The sequence below is a fragment of the Zootoca vivipara genome, chromosome 9 (assembly GCF_965207765.1).
Source record: "Zootoca vivipara chromosome 9, rZooViv2.hap1.1, whole genome shotgun sequence".
In the NCBI taxonomy this organism is placed as follows: domain Eukaryota; kingdom Metazoa; phylum Chordata; class Lepidosauria; order Squamata; family Lacertidae; genus Zootoca; species Zootoca vivipara.
In genome coordinates, this window is record NC_142592.1 from 66,142,736 (window position 1) to 66,159,372 (window position 16,637).

Genomic DNA, 16,637 nt, shown 5'->3' on the forward strand with positions numbered 1-16,637 from the left:
GGTCTGCTTCTCGGGGGCAAACAGGCCAAGCAACGGCTTGTGGTCAGTCACTATGGTAAAGGGCCGCCCGTACAAGAAATCATGGAATTTTTTTACGCCCTTCACGATTGCCAGACCCTCCTTGTCAATCTGTGAGTAGTTTCGTTCGGCTGCAGCAAGCGTCTGGGAGAAGTATGCCACCGGCACCTCTCTTCCATCCGGGAGTTGGTGTCCCAGGACAGCGCCGATGCCATAGGGAGAGGCGTCGCATGCCAGCACCACTGGCAGCCTCTCGTCGAAGTGTGCCAAGACCGAGTTTGAGACGAGCAAGTCCTTGACTGCCTGGAATGCGGCCCTTTGTCGCTGGCCCCACACCCAAGGGGCCCTTTTATCTAGGAGTCTGTGTAGGGGCTCCGCTACCGCTGCCTTATGGGGAAGGAAGGCATGGTAAAAGTTCAATAGTCCCAAGAATGACTGAAGTTCGGGCTTGCTCTTGGGCGCTGGGGCCTCACAAATGGCCCGTACCTTGTCACCGGTTGGATGGACCCCTTCTGCGTCCACCTTAAATCCCAGAAAGTCCACCTGCGGCACTCCCAGTAAACACTTTTCCCGCTTCACCTTGAGGCCCGCCGTCTGGAAACGGTGCAGGACGGAGCGGAGGCGGTCCTCAAATTCCTCTGGTGTGGGCCCGGCGATCAGTACATCATCGAAGAAGGGGGTGACGCCAGGAATCCCTTTAAGGAGAGAGTCCATTAGATTCTGGAATATGCCTGGTGCCACGCTAACGCCAAATTGCAGCCGCTTTACTCTGAATGCCCCTCTGTGCGTCACAATCGTCTGAGCCTCTGCTGTGGCTTCGTCCACAGGCAACTGTTGATATGCTTGGGCCAAGTCCAGTTTGCCAAAGATTTTTGACCCAGGCAGGGTGGCGAGGACATGGCTGACCACTGGCACTGGGTATGCATGGGCCGTGAGAGCCTTGTTTATGGTGCATTTGTAGTCTGCACAGATGCGGACCGAACCGTTAGGCTTGACGGGTGTGACAATTGGAGTTTCCCAGGGGGCGTTGGGCACCGGCTCCAGCACTCCTTGCTCCACGAGCCGGTCCAATTCCTCGTCTATGCGGGGTTTCAGGGCGAACGGGACCCGGCGGGCCTTGTGCCTGATGGGTCGTACAGCGGGGTCTAGCTGTAGGGCAATGGGGGGTCCTGTATATCGTCCCAATGCCCCATCGAAAACCCCTGGAAACTCTTTGCATATGGCGTCCACGTCCACTTGTAAGCTAGTGCGGTTCACCCCGGTAACGGCTAGCCCCAGAGGTCCAAACCATGCCAGTCCCAGTAAGCTAACGTAGGGGCCCTTAACTACCAGCAAGTCCAATTGTTGCTTTCGCCCTTGATATTGCACCCTGAAGGTCCCCACCCCCATTGTAGGGACCTTACGTTTCTGGAAGTCCCGGAGGGTGAATGGGGCCGGCCTTAGTTTGGGACCCCCATTAGGGCACAGTTCCCTTAATGTTCGGGCCGAGATTATGGATAGAGTTGAACCCGTGTCCAGCTCCATGCGGCATGGGGCTCCCTCTATCTGTACCTCTATATAAATTTTCTCTGTGCTGGGATGGGGCAACTGGAATACCTGGTAGTCCGTGATCTCCGTCGAGTTGCCTTGGTGCATGGTGCCGTGTGACCTGGGGCTCCTGGGTCGGTCATCTGATGCTTGTCGACGGGTGAGTCGAGCCCGACACACTCGGGCGATGTGTCCCAATTTTCTGCACTGCCTGCACTCTGCGTTGCGGAAACGACAGGTCCTCCTCTCGTGGTTCTCCCCGCAGCTTGCACAGTTCCCTCCTTCTCGTCGAGGCTGCTGTGGTGTGTGTGCTGCTTGAGTGCGCCGCTGTACTCGGTGTACTTCCTCCCTGTCAGATTCGGATTCGTCGGTGAGGTCTTCGTGGTAGACCCTCGGTTGGGATGGCGGGGCCGGTCGTGCCTCTTGCGTTGACCTCTCGGCGGCTTCGGTTGCCAGGGCTTCCTCCAGAGCAATCTGGAACGTGAGGTCTTTTTTGGCGTAGAGGCGTCGTTGCAACATCTCGTCCCTCAGGCCACCGACGAGGCGGTCACGAAGCATGTTCTCCAACTCTGAGAAGTTGCATAACCGGGCGGCTTGGCGGAGGGAGGTCACAAACCCAGTTATGGTTTCCCCCGGGGCTTGCCGCTTTGCGTAGAAGGCATTTCGGCAAGCTACCACCGAGGGCTGTGGTGAAAAGTGCTCCTTCAGCCGTTCCATTATTGTTTTGTAAGAGACGGTAGCGACATCTCTAGGTGCAAGGAGAGCCCGGGCGATTTCAAACGTCTCCTCTCCACAGACGCTGAAGAATGTCGCCCTCTTCATGGCATCGTTGGTGACTTCTTTCGCTTGCAGGAGGAAGTTGAAACGGGCGGCGTACCCTTCCCAGTCTCCTGATGCTGGTTTGAATGGCAAGAAGCTGCTGTCGGTTGCCATTCTGGGTTCCTTGGGTCCTGGAGCTGAAGCCTGGATGCACGGTGCGATGCAGCGGTGCAGCAGGTGGCGGTGCTGCGGTGCAGTGCGTGGTGGCGGTCAGCTCAGCAGGATCCCATCCTCGTCGCCAGTGAAATATACTCGGAGTCGAGAGTGAATTTCATGCTCTTTATTCAGCTCATATTCATCAAGGAGAAGAAGAGAAGACGAATGGCTCTTTTCCCAAAACCATCTGCTTATATACATTATTTACACAATGGGCCTTGCGTGATTGGCTACTTCAGGGCTACACCTGTGGGCCAATTATATTGTGGATTGACTTCTGCCTGCAGCCTGATTGGCTGCTCCTACAGGCCAATCAGGTAGCAGATTCACTTCTGCCAGCCGCCTGATTGGCTGCTCCAGCAGGCCAATCAGGTTGCGGATTCACTTCCACCTGGAGTTGGATTGGGTAGCTCCCGCTGATTCTGAATCCTATTGTTCTAGGATTCAGCTCAGTACATAACAACATCCTATTCTTCCTCCAGGGATCTCAGGATGCTGTACATGGCCCCACCTCCTCTTCATGCCACCCTCCCAACAACCTTGTGAGGTAGGTTAGGCCAAGAGAGAGACTAAACCCAAGATCACCCAGTTAACTTAATGGCGGTGGGGATTTGAACCCTGGTCTCCTAGGTCCCAGTCCAGCAATCTAAACACTAGGCCACACTGACAAGCTCTGAAGTAGCAGTCCTATATAAGCTTAACTTAACAGGATTCACTGAGTAAACAGGCATTGGCTTCCCCTGTATGACCACATATCATACATTTAAAGCACATGAATTCCCCAAAAGAAACTTGGGAACTGTAGTTTGTTCAGGGTGCTGGGAATTATAGCTCTGTTAGAGGGAAATTACAGTTCCTAAGATCTGCAGGGGCCCATGTGCTTTAACTGTATGGTGTGGGCTGCACAAGTGCTAGGGAGGAAACCCCTGTTGGACACAGTGGAACTTACTTCGGAGTAAGCATGCACAAAATCAGGCTGCAGTCTTGGGCACACTATTGTGGCACCAGACTTCTTTTTAAGAATGCTTTAGGTTCAAGCTGCAGATGTTCCAAAAACAGGTCTTACAGACCCTCCAGGTGTCCCTATTTTCCAGGGACCATCCCGGATTTACAGAAGCCGTCCCAGTTTGATGCCAGAATGTCCTGCTTTTCCTTAAGATGCCCCTTATTTGGAAGGAAATATCACTGAGCAAATTGGAACAAATATTTCAGCCTGATCCAGCAGGCTGGATCTCTTCCAATGGGACAGAAGACCCAGTTGAAAGACTAAAAGGTTTGGTCAGTGTGGGTGAGACTCCTTTAGCCATACTTCAACAGGAAAGTTTCCAAAGGGAGCTGCTGACTTGGAATTAATTGATAGATTTGATACTATCAGACTTGGGCTGAAGAGATACTGGAGCTGAGAGCTGGCTCTGCTCCCCTCGTAAACTGAGAGGGATCTCGGTGGAGGAAAGCAAGTTGCATCCGTCATCTGTCACAAAAAAAGCATAGAACGGAAGTTGGAGTCATCTTCCAGAAGATGGGAAACATGCCTGTTCCTGTTTTAGGTATATCTGCTCACCCTTAGCCCCAGATGCACACCCACCTGCAAAATTACCTAAATAATACTGGCCTGCTTTGCAGGGTTGTTGTGATGATTATGTGGTCCTGTATGCAAAGTGCTTACAAGGTTGTAATGCTGTACATACATGCTAAATACTATTTGTTGTCAGCAGGTCCCTGTTTACCAGTGAAACAAGACTGGACATTTCCCCACACAACCTTGTTTACTGATGTACCTTTTCTTTCTCACAGTTAATTGTTTCCCCTTACACCTGTCGACCCTCTTACCGTGCTTTGAAGCAATGCAAAAATCCGATCACTTGTGCTAACAGCACTCCATCTGTGTCCTTGATGCATTCCCAAGTCGTTTTGCATTTGTTTGGATGCTGAGTGCCGGTCAGAAGGTGCTTCAGCAAAGCTGCCTTCCTTGGGCCTTAAGATATTGTTGCAAATTGCATGCCACCCCAATCTCTGAGTGGTGTGAGATTCTAGGGGTTCCAGCCACTCACCCAGAGTTCGTGTTTCCTTTTGGGAATGAGGCACAGCAGAGACCGTGGTGTCTTTATGATATATGGGCATGTTTACACATATATGCAACCTGAGCCTTTGATGGAGGCGTTCGCAACATTAACATCCCAAAATGGACTTGTTTCTTCCATAGCCGCAGCCTTGGATTCAAACAAAAATCAGCCATTGCGCTCTGCCTCTCCAATCTGCAGCTGTACATACTAATGCATTTCAGTTCTAAACTCCAGCATTTGTCCTCACTATCCAAGAGCTGAAGGAGGGGCTCCACCCTTCTGGTATCTGGCACAGAGCCCCCTTTCTTTGGTTCTCTTAATAGCCCATCACCTTTCCTGGTTCTTTCTGAATGGCCCAATAACCTTCCTTTGTTCTCTCAAGCAACCCAAGCAATTACCTCGACACAGAAAACTAGCTTGGGTACTTTAGGGTTTAACACTTCCTGGATCCAGGGATTAAAGAGGTCTGGCACCCAGTTTAACACCCCAAGCCTTGATTAAATTCCAGCATTTACTGGGTCCAGGAATTATAGGTGCCTGGCACCCGCAAACTCGAATCAACAGATGCGCTGGAACACTTTACTACCACATTTAATGTGTCTTCAAAATACACCAAGGGCCTCTGCATGATGCCTGCATGTCTGCCAGAGGTTGCCCTTGGTTACTACTTAGCAGCTTCAGCTCACGCCAGATGCATCCGGGTGCCTCCTGATAAGATTGGGCATCCAAAAGCACATTACACTAAGCTACCTACCAGCCCAACAGGTACACTGCCTTCCCTGTTTTGTGCAGGAACAAGGCTGAGGGCATGTTGACAAGGGCAAAAAATGGAAGTGTGGGCATGAAGTAATAACACTTCGAACAACCACACATTGCAAGGAAGCAAGCAAGCAAGCATTGGCACGACTGAACTGCAAAACGATTCCCACCCAACCCGCACACGTAGCCCCAGAATTACAGAGAGACCTCTCGTCAATATAAACGCAAGGGAGTCTCTTCTTGGCATCCGGAGCAAATTGATGCATGAAGCAGAAAAGCAGGCGTTATGATGTTAAGCACCAAGGCACCAGGTGGGGAAGATAAGGTTCAACAGAAGCTCGAGGGGGGGAAACCTATTAGCAGTGGATTGTGGCATTGTGTCTCCCTCATTTACCGCAAACAGAAACCAACTTTTGATTGAGTATGAGGCCATTTCCCCGCCGCGATGAACCTCATTGGGATTTAAAAACTATGTGGAAACAGTTTGCAAAAGAGCAGTTGGTTTATGTATTGAAAACACCAAGGCTTGCAGGGAGGGTGGGGTGCTATTTTAGGTTCAAGTTAAGCCTCTTGAAAAGGAAAGTCATAGCCAGGGGTCGGTCGGCAAGGTTTACCTCGCCTGGGCCAGTTCACTCCAGCGAAGATCCCTCCATGGGCCAGATCGCCCGCAACGGGATTTCTGGTCTCTGCGTTTGCGCAGACACAATTTATGGCACCGCAGAAGTGAGTCCCCACGCCGCGCTGCGCTGGTTTAGCGCAGTGCACAGGGACTTGCCGAGCGGACGGCTTAGTTCGGGGGCAGCTTGTGGGCCAGTTAAACGACCCCCGTGAGCCACTTATGGCCCATGGGCCTTAGGTTGCAAACCCCTGGTCATAGTCAAAGAGCAAAGAGGATTCCACACACACCGATAGCCATCTAAACAAGCAGCCAGTTTCTGGAGAAATCCAGCCCACCTCATGAGGAAAATGGTGGTGTTTTGGTTTTGGGGGTTTTTTTAGGGTTCAATCTCCAGTTTAAAAAATCAAACAAGCACCAGTTGAACAGAAAGACTTGTTGTCTGAGACCCTGGGGAGGACCCACCTCTGAAGGCAGGTGAAATGGGACAATTAAATCCACCTGCTATAAGGCAACTTCCTCTGTGCCTATATTTTGATGTTTTCCTCAGGTAAGATCAATTTTGCTTTTCAATTATAATCCCATGCCTCGAGATCACAAAGCCTCATCCCACCAAACATTATCGGGAACCTATTGTAGAAAGTTATTTCTCTCCAGCTGCCACTTTAAATGCTGAGTGGCCTCGGCTAATTGGACCTTTATTAGAGTTCTTACCTGCCATTCACCGGAAAGTCCCAGGGCAGGCTACAACAATGTAAAAATACAATCCTTTATTACTTGGGGGGGGGGCTCCTTGGCAATCTAGAAAATCACCAGAAGAATATGAACACACACAAACATGGACACTTGCCACGACGCGGAATGGAATGGAACTTCCAAAAGTATTTAATACCTCGTGCCGCGTGCAGTGACGTTTTACTATCCAATTGTATTTAGAAGCTGAGAACACAGGCTCTTCTTGCGCTAACAAATGTCGTATGGTCCACAAAATCTTCATACCATCGTTTTATTATCATTATTATTCACGAAGGTGCCACTGCACTATTTGGTGTTTTTCTGCGACCACAGTCTTCTAACACACTGCGAAACAGTCTTCTAACACACTGAGCAGCATCCAACACACTTGTCCCATTAGCAGAGTAGTTCCCAAACCGTTTTCGGGCCACTGCCCACTTGGCTCCATAAATTCATCCCCGGTGCCCTTGCCCTAAAAAAACCATTATTCAGAAAAGTGATTTGCACAACCCGCCAAGGAAGATACCACCACAATAAGATTCAAAACAATAATAATTAATTGCATCCTTTTGTGTGTTCCCCAGCGGCCGCTGCCATGACCAAGTTAAGTTTCCTGATTCATCACTGTCAGGGGGACTCCTTACAGGTAGCCTTCCCCCCCCCCATCATCCTGACCAGCACTTCGCCCAGCGACAGTACAAGCAGCGAGTCAGGAGGAGGGAATGAGGAACGGAGCGGTTTGGAGAGAGGGCTTAGTGGAGAACAGAGAATGCAGGAAGGGCTCAGAGACATGTCAGAGCCCTCTCGTCGAGGGTCAGCGGATGAGGGACTCAGCGAGATGTCGGAGCCCAGGCGCTACCCCAGCCAGCAAGAGGGGAAACCTCTCCTTCCGGCGCCCGAATTGAGGCGTGCGCCCACACGTAGGGCGAAGGGGCAGCGTTTTGGGGTGCCCAGGCTTTTATGCTGGCCGAAAAGCAGGAGGCAGCCATTGCCAGGTTCTGAATCAGACTAGGTCATGTTCTCTGTTATCTCTGCACTGTAAATAGTATGCACAATAAAACTCTTAAAGACAGTGCGGACTGGAGTCTCTTTACTCGAGAGTAGCCTCAACAATCCCCTGACAATCACAGTGCTGTGGGTATTGAAGAAATAGACTACAAATCCTATTGCAACGGGCACCTTCCACCATCTCCAATGGTAGCCCCAATACGGGTACCCACTTTCCTCAATCCCGTTTCGACTTGGAAGTTTTTCATTTCAGGCTGAGTGGAGAAAGACGGACTAAAAGTGGCAGGGGCACTGCCCAAACATCAAAGCAAGGCCTGTCTGACTTGCTTGCCTATTGCTGTAGTGAGGAACCATCCAGACCCCATTATGAAAAAGCCCAGGTGGCCTAATAGGCAATTCTGCTGTAATATACACTGTAATCAAATGGTTGTCTGTAGGTATCTGTGTGTTCCGACTGGTTCTGTGGTTTGGAGATCAAAAGTGAAGGCCTATGGAACTTTTGAGTCAGGGAGCATTCACTGGACCCCTTTGTCCTAGACCACCCTTGTTTGAGGACCGGGACATTCACAGGGAAACCAAAATGCTCGCTTACAAAGCTATTGTACTACCAACCTTACTGTATGCTTGTGAAACATGGACCACTTATAAACGCCATCTCCAACTCTTCGAAAGATTCCATCAACGGTGTCTCCGAAATTTTTTGCACATCACTTCAGAAGACAGGCGAATGAATGCCAGTATACTGGAAGAAGCAAAGATCACCAGTGTCAAAGAGATGATTCTTCAACATCAACTTCGTTGGACTGGTCATATTGTTTGGGTGCCTGATGATCATCTTCCAAAGCAACTACTCTATTCTGTTATGGAAATCACGGGGGGGGGGGGCGGGAGGTGGCTGAGCAGCCTCGCACCCAGAATTTTCCCTAACAATTCCGAACTTAAAAATAGAAAGCGCAATGCTGGTTGCCAACAAAAGAGGTTAAAGACTGTCTCAAGGCAAATCTTTTAAAATGTAGTATACACACCAACAACTGGGAAAACACTGCCTGCGAGCGCTCCAATTGGAGAACAGCCTTGACCAAAGGTGTCATGGGCTTTGAAGACACTCGAACTCAGGACGCAAGGGAGAAACATGCTAAGGCACACGTGGCAAATCCACACTGTGATCAACTCCCACCCGGAAACCTATGTCCCCACTGTGGAAGGACGTGTGGATCCAGAATTGGCCTCCATAGTTACTTACAGACTCATTGTTAAAACAGTGTTTATAGAAGACAAACTTACTCAGCTATGAGTGATTGCCAAAGGAGAAAGATGACTCAGTTTGCTTCATAGCCGAGTGAGAATTTGAATTCAAGTCTTCCCCGTTGTAGTCTGTCCCTTGAAACACTATGCTGGGTTTTCAGTGGCGTAGTATTGTGGCACCTTAAACACCAAGAAATGTACAACAGCATGAGGTTTCTTGGACTACAGTCCATTTTGTTAGATGTGTGAAGTGTTGATTGAAAACTCATGCCATAATAAATTCTGCAGTCTTTGAGGTGCTACAGGACTCTGTTTTTGCTGCAAAAACAAAAGTTTTTCCTCTACAAATTATCTGAAGAAGTGTGCATGCACACGAAAGCTCATACCAAAATAAAAACTTAGTTGGTCTTTAAGGTGCTACTGAAGGAATTTTTTTTATTTTACTTCGATCCAGACCAACACGGCTACCTACCTGTAACCATCCTCTACAAATTGTTAGACTTCAACAGTATTTGATTACTAGCGTGTAACGGTATTTTCTATCAACAGTATTTAATAGTTGGCTTGCAGCAGTATTTTGAATTTCACAATTGTTGATATTTGGCATGCAATGGTATTTCGCATGTGGCTGTTGGCATGCAATGGTATTTAGAATTCGGCCGTACAGTACTTGATAGCTGGCATGCAGTGCTATTTTGTATCTGACAGTTGACGTACGAAACTTTACAAATATCTGGTGCCTTCCACAAATCAAAAGATGCAAGGAAAGGGGATGGATCCAAAGAACTCAAATTTCAAAGGCTTAGGCTGAAATGCCATGGATTTTGTATATCTACAATTATTTGAAATTCCCCACTGCCCCCCGCTAGGCATGGATATGGATATTAGATTACAATGCGGTCCAGGGTTAGGTAGCATGGTGCCCTCCAGTGGTCAAGGATGATGGGCTTTGTAGTCCAACAACATCTGGAAAATAACACATTGGCTCCCCCAGGCAATACACCATTGTCCTGGCTCTGAATTACGTCATCTCCTTATGCATTTTTGAGAGTTAAAAGCTTGTTGCTGCTTTTGAAACGCTGGCTTTCATAAATAGTCAAATTCTGGGAAAGTTAAGTGCAGGATCCAGTACTGCATTGCCAAGCAGAAACTCAGAGGCTTGCGACCAGAAACTGCCAAGGACTCATCTCCCCAACGGAGACTGGATACTGGGGCTGGGGCTGGCCGGTGGTGGATGGGGCCCCTCTTTGCACACAGGCAGTTTAGTAAATAGATGCCTGGCAAGGGAGAGCGAGAGCCTGTCCTCCCACTTCAGAGTACAAAGCAAGAGGGAATTTAGCATTTAACATCAATGTCAGCAGAAATGTTTCATGACCTTCAACAGGCCTCCTGCTCCCCCGCAGAGTTATTCATCAGGAGGGGAAAAAACATGACCAAGCTGTAGAATCATCTCAGACACATTTGAGGGCCTCCTGCCGAGAGCATCAAGGGCCAGCAGCACCAGCCGTGATTAGTCTCTCCACCCCAGCTGGAGCTGCAAGGATGCTCTCCCCAAAAAGATGCTTTTGATCAGGCCCTTCAGTCTTGTCTGGGAGTGGGAGAGAGAGGGGGGAAGAGAAACGGGCCTTTCTCAGTGATTAAAAAACAGATTTCAGCACAACGCTCCCTCCGTGGTCCAAGTAGCGTGATATCTTGCTTCTGCGTAATGGGCTGGGAATGGTAATTTGTTCTCTCCCTCTCTCTCTCACACACACACAGAAATAGAGATGTGATTTCTGGAGAGGGAAAAGGGGAGAGGCATTTGAAAAAGAAAACCCCACAAACAGAGGGGGAATAATTCACAAAATGATAGGACAATGCTGGGCTAAAGAGGGGTGGTGGCATGCGAGACAGCCTACAGCTTTGGCTGGTTTTTGGGGGGTTTTTTTTGAAGCGACATGTCTACCCTTGCGCTTGAATGTGACAGTGCACAAGACTTACCCTGCAAAGTCTTACGATGGGGTGGGGAATCTTGGTCCTGGGGGCCAAATACAGTCCTCCAGGCCTCTCTCTCTAGCTCTCAAACCTCCGCCGCCACTCGCTGCCAGCCAAACTCCTCCATGGCTCTGCCTCATAGACATCCCTGGACTCACATCCTAACTGCTGCTTCCCTGTGTTATAGAAAATTATATTGGGGGGGGGGAGAAACAGGACATCATTATTAAGGAACAGAGAGGGGTGACCGAATTTGACAGCTGCAGCTACCCAGAATCCTGTTCAACGCCATCTTCCCCATCTCTGCTCCGCTTCAAAGACCCTCACCCCTCCCACTTGGACTCAACCCTGCCTTAAGGAAGGCTTAAGGATCAGCATATGCACACATTTCCACATGACTAGCAACTTGGGAGCCATGTTGTTGTTTAGTCGTTTAGTCGTTTCCGACTCTTCGTGACCCCATGGACCATAGCACGCCAGGCACTCCTGTCTTGCACTGCCTCCCGCAGTTTGGTCAAACTCATGTTCGTAGCTTCAAGAACACTGTCCAACCATCTTGTCCTCTGTCATCCCCTTCTCCTAGTGCCCTCAATCTTTCCCTACATCCGGGTCTTTTCCAAGGATTCTTCTCTTCTCATGAGGTGGCCAAAGTATTGGAGCCTCAGCTTCACGATCTGTCCTTCCAGGGAGCACTCAGGGCTGATTTCCTTAAGAATGGATAGGTTTGATCTTCTAGCAGTCCATGGGACTCTCAAGAGTCTCCTCCAGCACCATAATTCAAAAGCATCAATTCTTCGGCGATCAGCCTTCTTTATGGTCCAGCTCTCACTTCCATACATCACTACTGGGAAAACCATAGCTTTAACTATACGGACCTTTGTCGGCAAGGTGATGTCTCTGCTTTTTAAGATGCTGTCTAGGTTTGTCATTGCTTTTCTCCCAAGAAGCAGGCGTCTTTTAATTTCGTGACTGCTGTCACCATCTGCAGTGATCAAGGAGCCCAAGAAAGTAAAATCTCTCACTGCCTCCATTTCTTCCCCTTCTATTTGCCAGGAGGTGATGGGACCAGTGGCCATGATCTTGGTTTTTTTGATGTTGAGCTTCAGACCATATTTTGCGCTCTCCTCTTTCACCCTCATTAAAAGGTTCTTTAATTCCTCCTCGCTTTCTGCCATCAAGGTTGTGTCATCTGCATATCTGAGGTTGTTGATATTTCTTCCGGCAATCTTAATTCCGGCTTGGGATTCATCTAGTCCAGCCTTTCGCATGATGAATTCTGCATACAAGTTAAATAAGCAGGGAGACAATATACAACCTTGTCGTACTCCTTTCCCAATTTTGAACCAATCAGTTGTTCCATATCCAGTTCTAACTGTAGCTTCTTGTCCCACATAGAGATTTCTCAGGAGACAGATGAGGTGATCAGGCACTCCCATTTCTTTAAGAACTTGCCATAGTTTGCTGTGGTCGACACAGTCAAAGGCTTTTGCATAGTCAAAGAAGCAGAAGTAGACGTTTTTCTGGAACTCTCTAGCTTTCTCCATAATCCAGCGCATGTTTGCTATTTGGTCTCTGGTTCCTCTGCCCTTTCGAAATCCAGCTTGCACTTCTGGGAGTTCTCGGTCCACATACTGCCTAAGCCTGCCTTGTAGAATTTTGAGCATAACCTTGCTAGCGTGTGAAATGAGCGCAATTGTGCGGTAGTTGGAGCATTCTTTGGCACTGCCCTTCTTTGGAATTGGGATGTAGACTGATCTTCTCCAATCCTCTGGCCATTGCTGAGTTTTCCAAACTTGCTGGCATATTGGGTGTAGCACCTTAACAGCATCATCTTTTAAAATTTTAAATAGTTCAGCTGGAATATCATCACTTCCACTGGCCTTGTTATTAGCAGTGCTTTCTAAGGCCCATTTGACTTCACTCTCCAAGATGTCTGGCTCAAGGTCAGCAACCACACTACTTGGGAGCCATAATTCCCCATCAATGGTGCCAGACTGCTAGCCATCTCATTCACAATGGAAGACTCCTCTGAACAAAAGACAGTGATCAACTCTTACGAAAATGTTTCTTTGTGTTTAGGAATTCACACCTGGGAGGGGTGAGAGGAGGACTGGGAGAGGTGTCAAAGGTGCTCAGATTTCTACCTTGAACCCTCCTTTTCTGTGAGGTATTGATTACATAGCTGTGATGTAGGAATGATGTGTTTTGGGGGCGTTTCTTGGTGATGGGAAAACTGATAAAAGTGGAGGTTCTCTTTTGTTCTGGGTTCCTTCCTTGTTCTCCTGCGTGGGGGGAAGGACCCTGTTGCAACAGCAAAAATAATGGCTTTGCTTCTCAAACTTCTCTGGTTGGCCTCTGTTATATTCTCCCAACCAATGGAGAACCCAATAAGGGCAGATTTTTGCTTATTACACCTGGATGGAGTTAAGAGATGGGTGTGTACAGTATAGAAAAACAGCCTATTGCACAAATGGAGAGGGGAGAGAGAGGACTGTTATTGTGAGTTTTTCAGTGACCGTTTTATTGAGGACCCTCCAAGTGTCCCTATTTTCCTGGGACACCCCTGATTTAGAGAAGCCGTCCCGGTTTCTGATTTGATCCCAGAATGTCTCACTTTGCCTTAAAGGTAAAGGTAAAGGGACCCCTGACCATTAGGTCCAGTCGTGACCGACTCTGGGGTTGCGCGCTCATCTCGCATTATTGGCCGAGGGAGCTGGCGTATAGCTTCCATGTCATGTGGCAAAGCAGCTTTTGGCAAACCAGAGCAGCACATGGAAACGCCGTTTACCTTCCCGCTGTAGCGGTACCTATTTATCTACTTGCATTTTGACGTGCTTTCAAACTGCTAGGTTGGCAGGAGCTGGGACCAAGCAACGGGAGCTCACCCTGTCACAGGGATTCGAACCGCCGACCTTCTGATCAGCAAGCCCTAGGCTCAGTGGTTTAACCCACAGCGCCACCTGGGTCGCCCCACTTTGCCTTAGGACGTCCCTATTCTCATCAGTGAAATGTTGGAGGTTGTGGAGTTATGCAAGCCCTGAGCCTCCTGAAGGCAATCCTGTTGCCCAGGAAAGAAAGTCTCCATGAGCTGCACAAACAAACAAACAAACAAACAAAAACCCAACGGTTCCCCAACATAGGGGAGGAGGTTTCAAAGGTAAGTCGAGCTGTTTAAGAACATTATCGGTTCATTCCAGGGTCTTGAATTATGCCAGCGATTTGTGCTGAAGAATAGGAGACCAGATGCTGAAGTACAGCTATTATGGGATATTATATTCACTGCACAGTTCTGCTCAATTCCAGGAGCAAACTTCTCTGCACGGCTCTTTTTTGACCCACTGGGGTTCTCACGTTTGTGCTGACAGAGTCTTTGCCGCTCCAGGTGTAATTCCAGCAGTTTCATCGGCTTCCACTGCCGGGGAAAGCAAGGAGTTCGGTTAACTGCTTGCGTGAACAGAAAACAGCCAGTCGGCTCCTCGCTCCTTGCCTACGGGAAGTTCAGGGTTTGCCAATTCCCTTGCGAAACAGCAAATTGATTAATTGTATGTGACTAGCACAGGTTATTTACTCAGTAAGGAACTAGCATGGCGATCACTATCTCTTTTCTGCAGAAGCATTGTTAAGACTCTTTGATCCAGCACTTTGATAAACAAACAACAGGTTAATGCGATCTGAGAATATGAAGCTTGTGTGACAGTGACAGCAGATCATGCAAAATGCAGAGCAGATGGCACCTCTTTTTCTTCCACGCTCTTGCCAGCAGAAAAAAACAAACAGCAAGTACAAATGGACAATGATGCGATGGTATGTGGCTTGCAGGCAAAATGGGAAATAGGAAAGCTTTACAGGTTGCAGTGCCTGAGCTTCTGAGGTCCTTTGCATGCAGAAGGTCCCAGGCAGGATTAAATGTAAAAGTAAAGGGACCCCTGACCATTAGGTCCAGTCGTGACCGACTCTGGGGTTGCGGCACTCATCTCGCGTTATTGGCTGCGGGAGTCGGCGTATAGCTTCCAGGTCATGTGGCCAGCATGACAAAGCCGCTTCTGGTGAAACCAGAGCAGCACACAGAAACGCCGTTTACCTTCCTACTGTAGCGGTCCCTATTTATCTACTTGCACTTTGACGTGCTTTCGAACTGCTAGGTTGGCAGGAGCTGGGACCGAGCAACGGGAGCTCACTTTGTCGCGGGGATTCGAACCGCCAACCTTCTGATGGGCAAGCCCTAGGCTCTGTGGTTTAACCCACAGCACCACCCATGTCCCTCAAGGCAGGATTAGGAATCCCCTAATGCCACTGCTAGTTAGTGTAGACAACATGAAGGACTCCGCTACATTAGTCAAAATACAGCGTTACAAATGCGTTAAAACACTGTGACACCAGATGGCGCTGCAGAGCTGAAATCGCAACTCAATGATATTTCAATTGTGAACTTTACAACAGTTTTTCTTTTGCAGAGCGTTTCTAGAGCGTTTTTTTAATATAGCTGTGTAGATCTAGCCACTGCTAGATGGACCCCAGCACCTGACTGGGTGAAAGGCAACTTCCTGTGTTCTGCTTTGCAATGTGGAGCCACTGCTACAGTGCAGTGAAGGCAGCAATCCATTTCTGGACATAGCTAAGACAACTGAGTAAAAGGAACAAAAAAAAATCCTTCCAGTAGCACCTTAGAGACCAACTATGGTAAATTTGTCATAGGTATGAGCTTTCGTGTGCATGCACACTTCTTCAGATACACTGAAACAGAAGTCACCAGACCCTTATATATAGTGGGGTGGGGAGGGCTATTACTCAGAAGGGTGGTGGGAATGGGTGATTGGCTGAAAGGTGTGGTAAACCTGTTAATGACTGTCAACGACTGCAATTGGTCTTACAGGAAAAAGCAAGGGGTGAGATGGCTAGAAATACGGTAGCTTTATTATGTATAATGAGACAAGAATCCAATGTCTCTATCCAGACCAGATCTCTCCATGGTTTTAAGTTTGGCAATAAGTTGCAATTCAGCAACTTCTCTTTCCAGTCTATTTCTGAAATTCTTTTGTAATAAGACAGCTGCTTTGAGATCTTGTATAGAATGTCCTGGGATATTGAAGTGTTCTCCTACTGGTTTCTCTGTCTTTTGGTTCCTGATGTCAGATTTGAGCAAAAGGAGGCATTATTGGACACATAACACTGAGTCAAATGTCATGCTTTGGAACATGCCCCTGATTTTTACCTGGCCACTTGCCATTCCCCATGGGCCCAAGCTGTGGGAAGACTACCTCCCTACCTGCTCCCAACTGCCTGCCCGATTTTCACCATTGCCCAGCTAGTCAAGTGGCCCTGAGCCTCTTCAGCCTGCAAACTCTCCACGAAGGAATGTTCCCATCTGCTAAAAGCTCATGGATTCCCGTTGACTCAGCTAGAAGCAATGAGGACTCTAGTATTCCATGACCAGGAAGAGCCTACATTGGGGAGGCTCACAGGTGCCATTATTTTATCCTCCTTTGTGTAACGGCTGCCCAGAGAGAGATCTCCTCCATCACGGAGGTCTGCAGAGACTCCGTAGCCAGACGTTATGTAAATTCTGCTTCTATTTTAATACTTCTGAGGTAGCCATCAGCAGATGGTGTGCTGAAACGCTCGTAATTTTAGCCAGTGGAATTGCAATTACCAACTGTCTTCTTTAGCGTGCTACGATTAGATATATTGCTATTAATAATCCCTAATAATGAAACGCA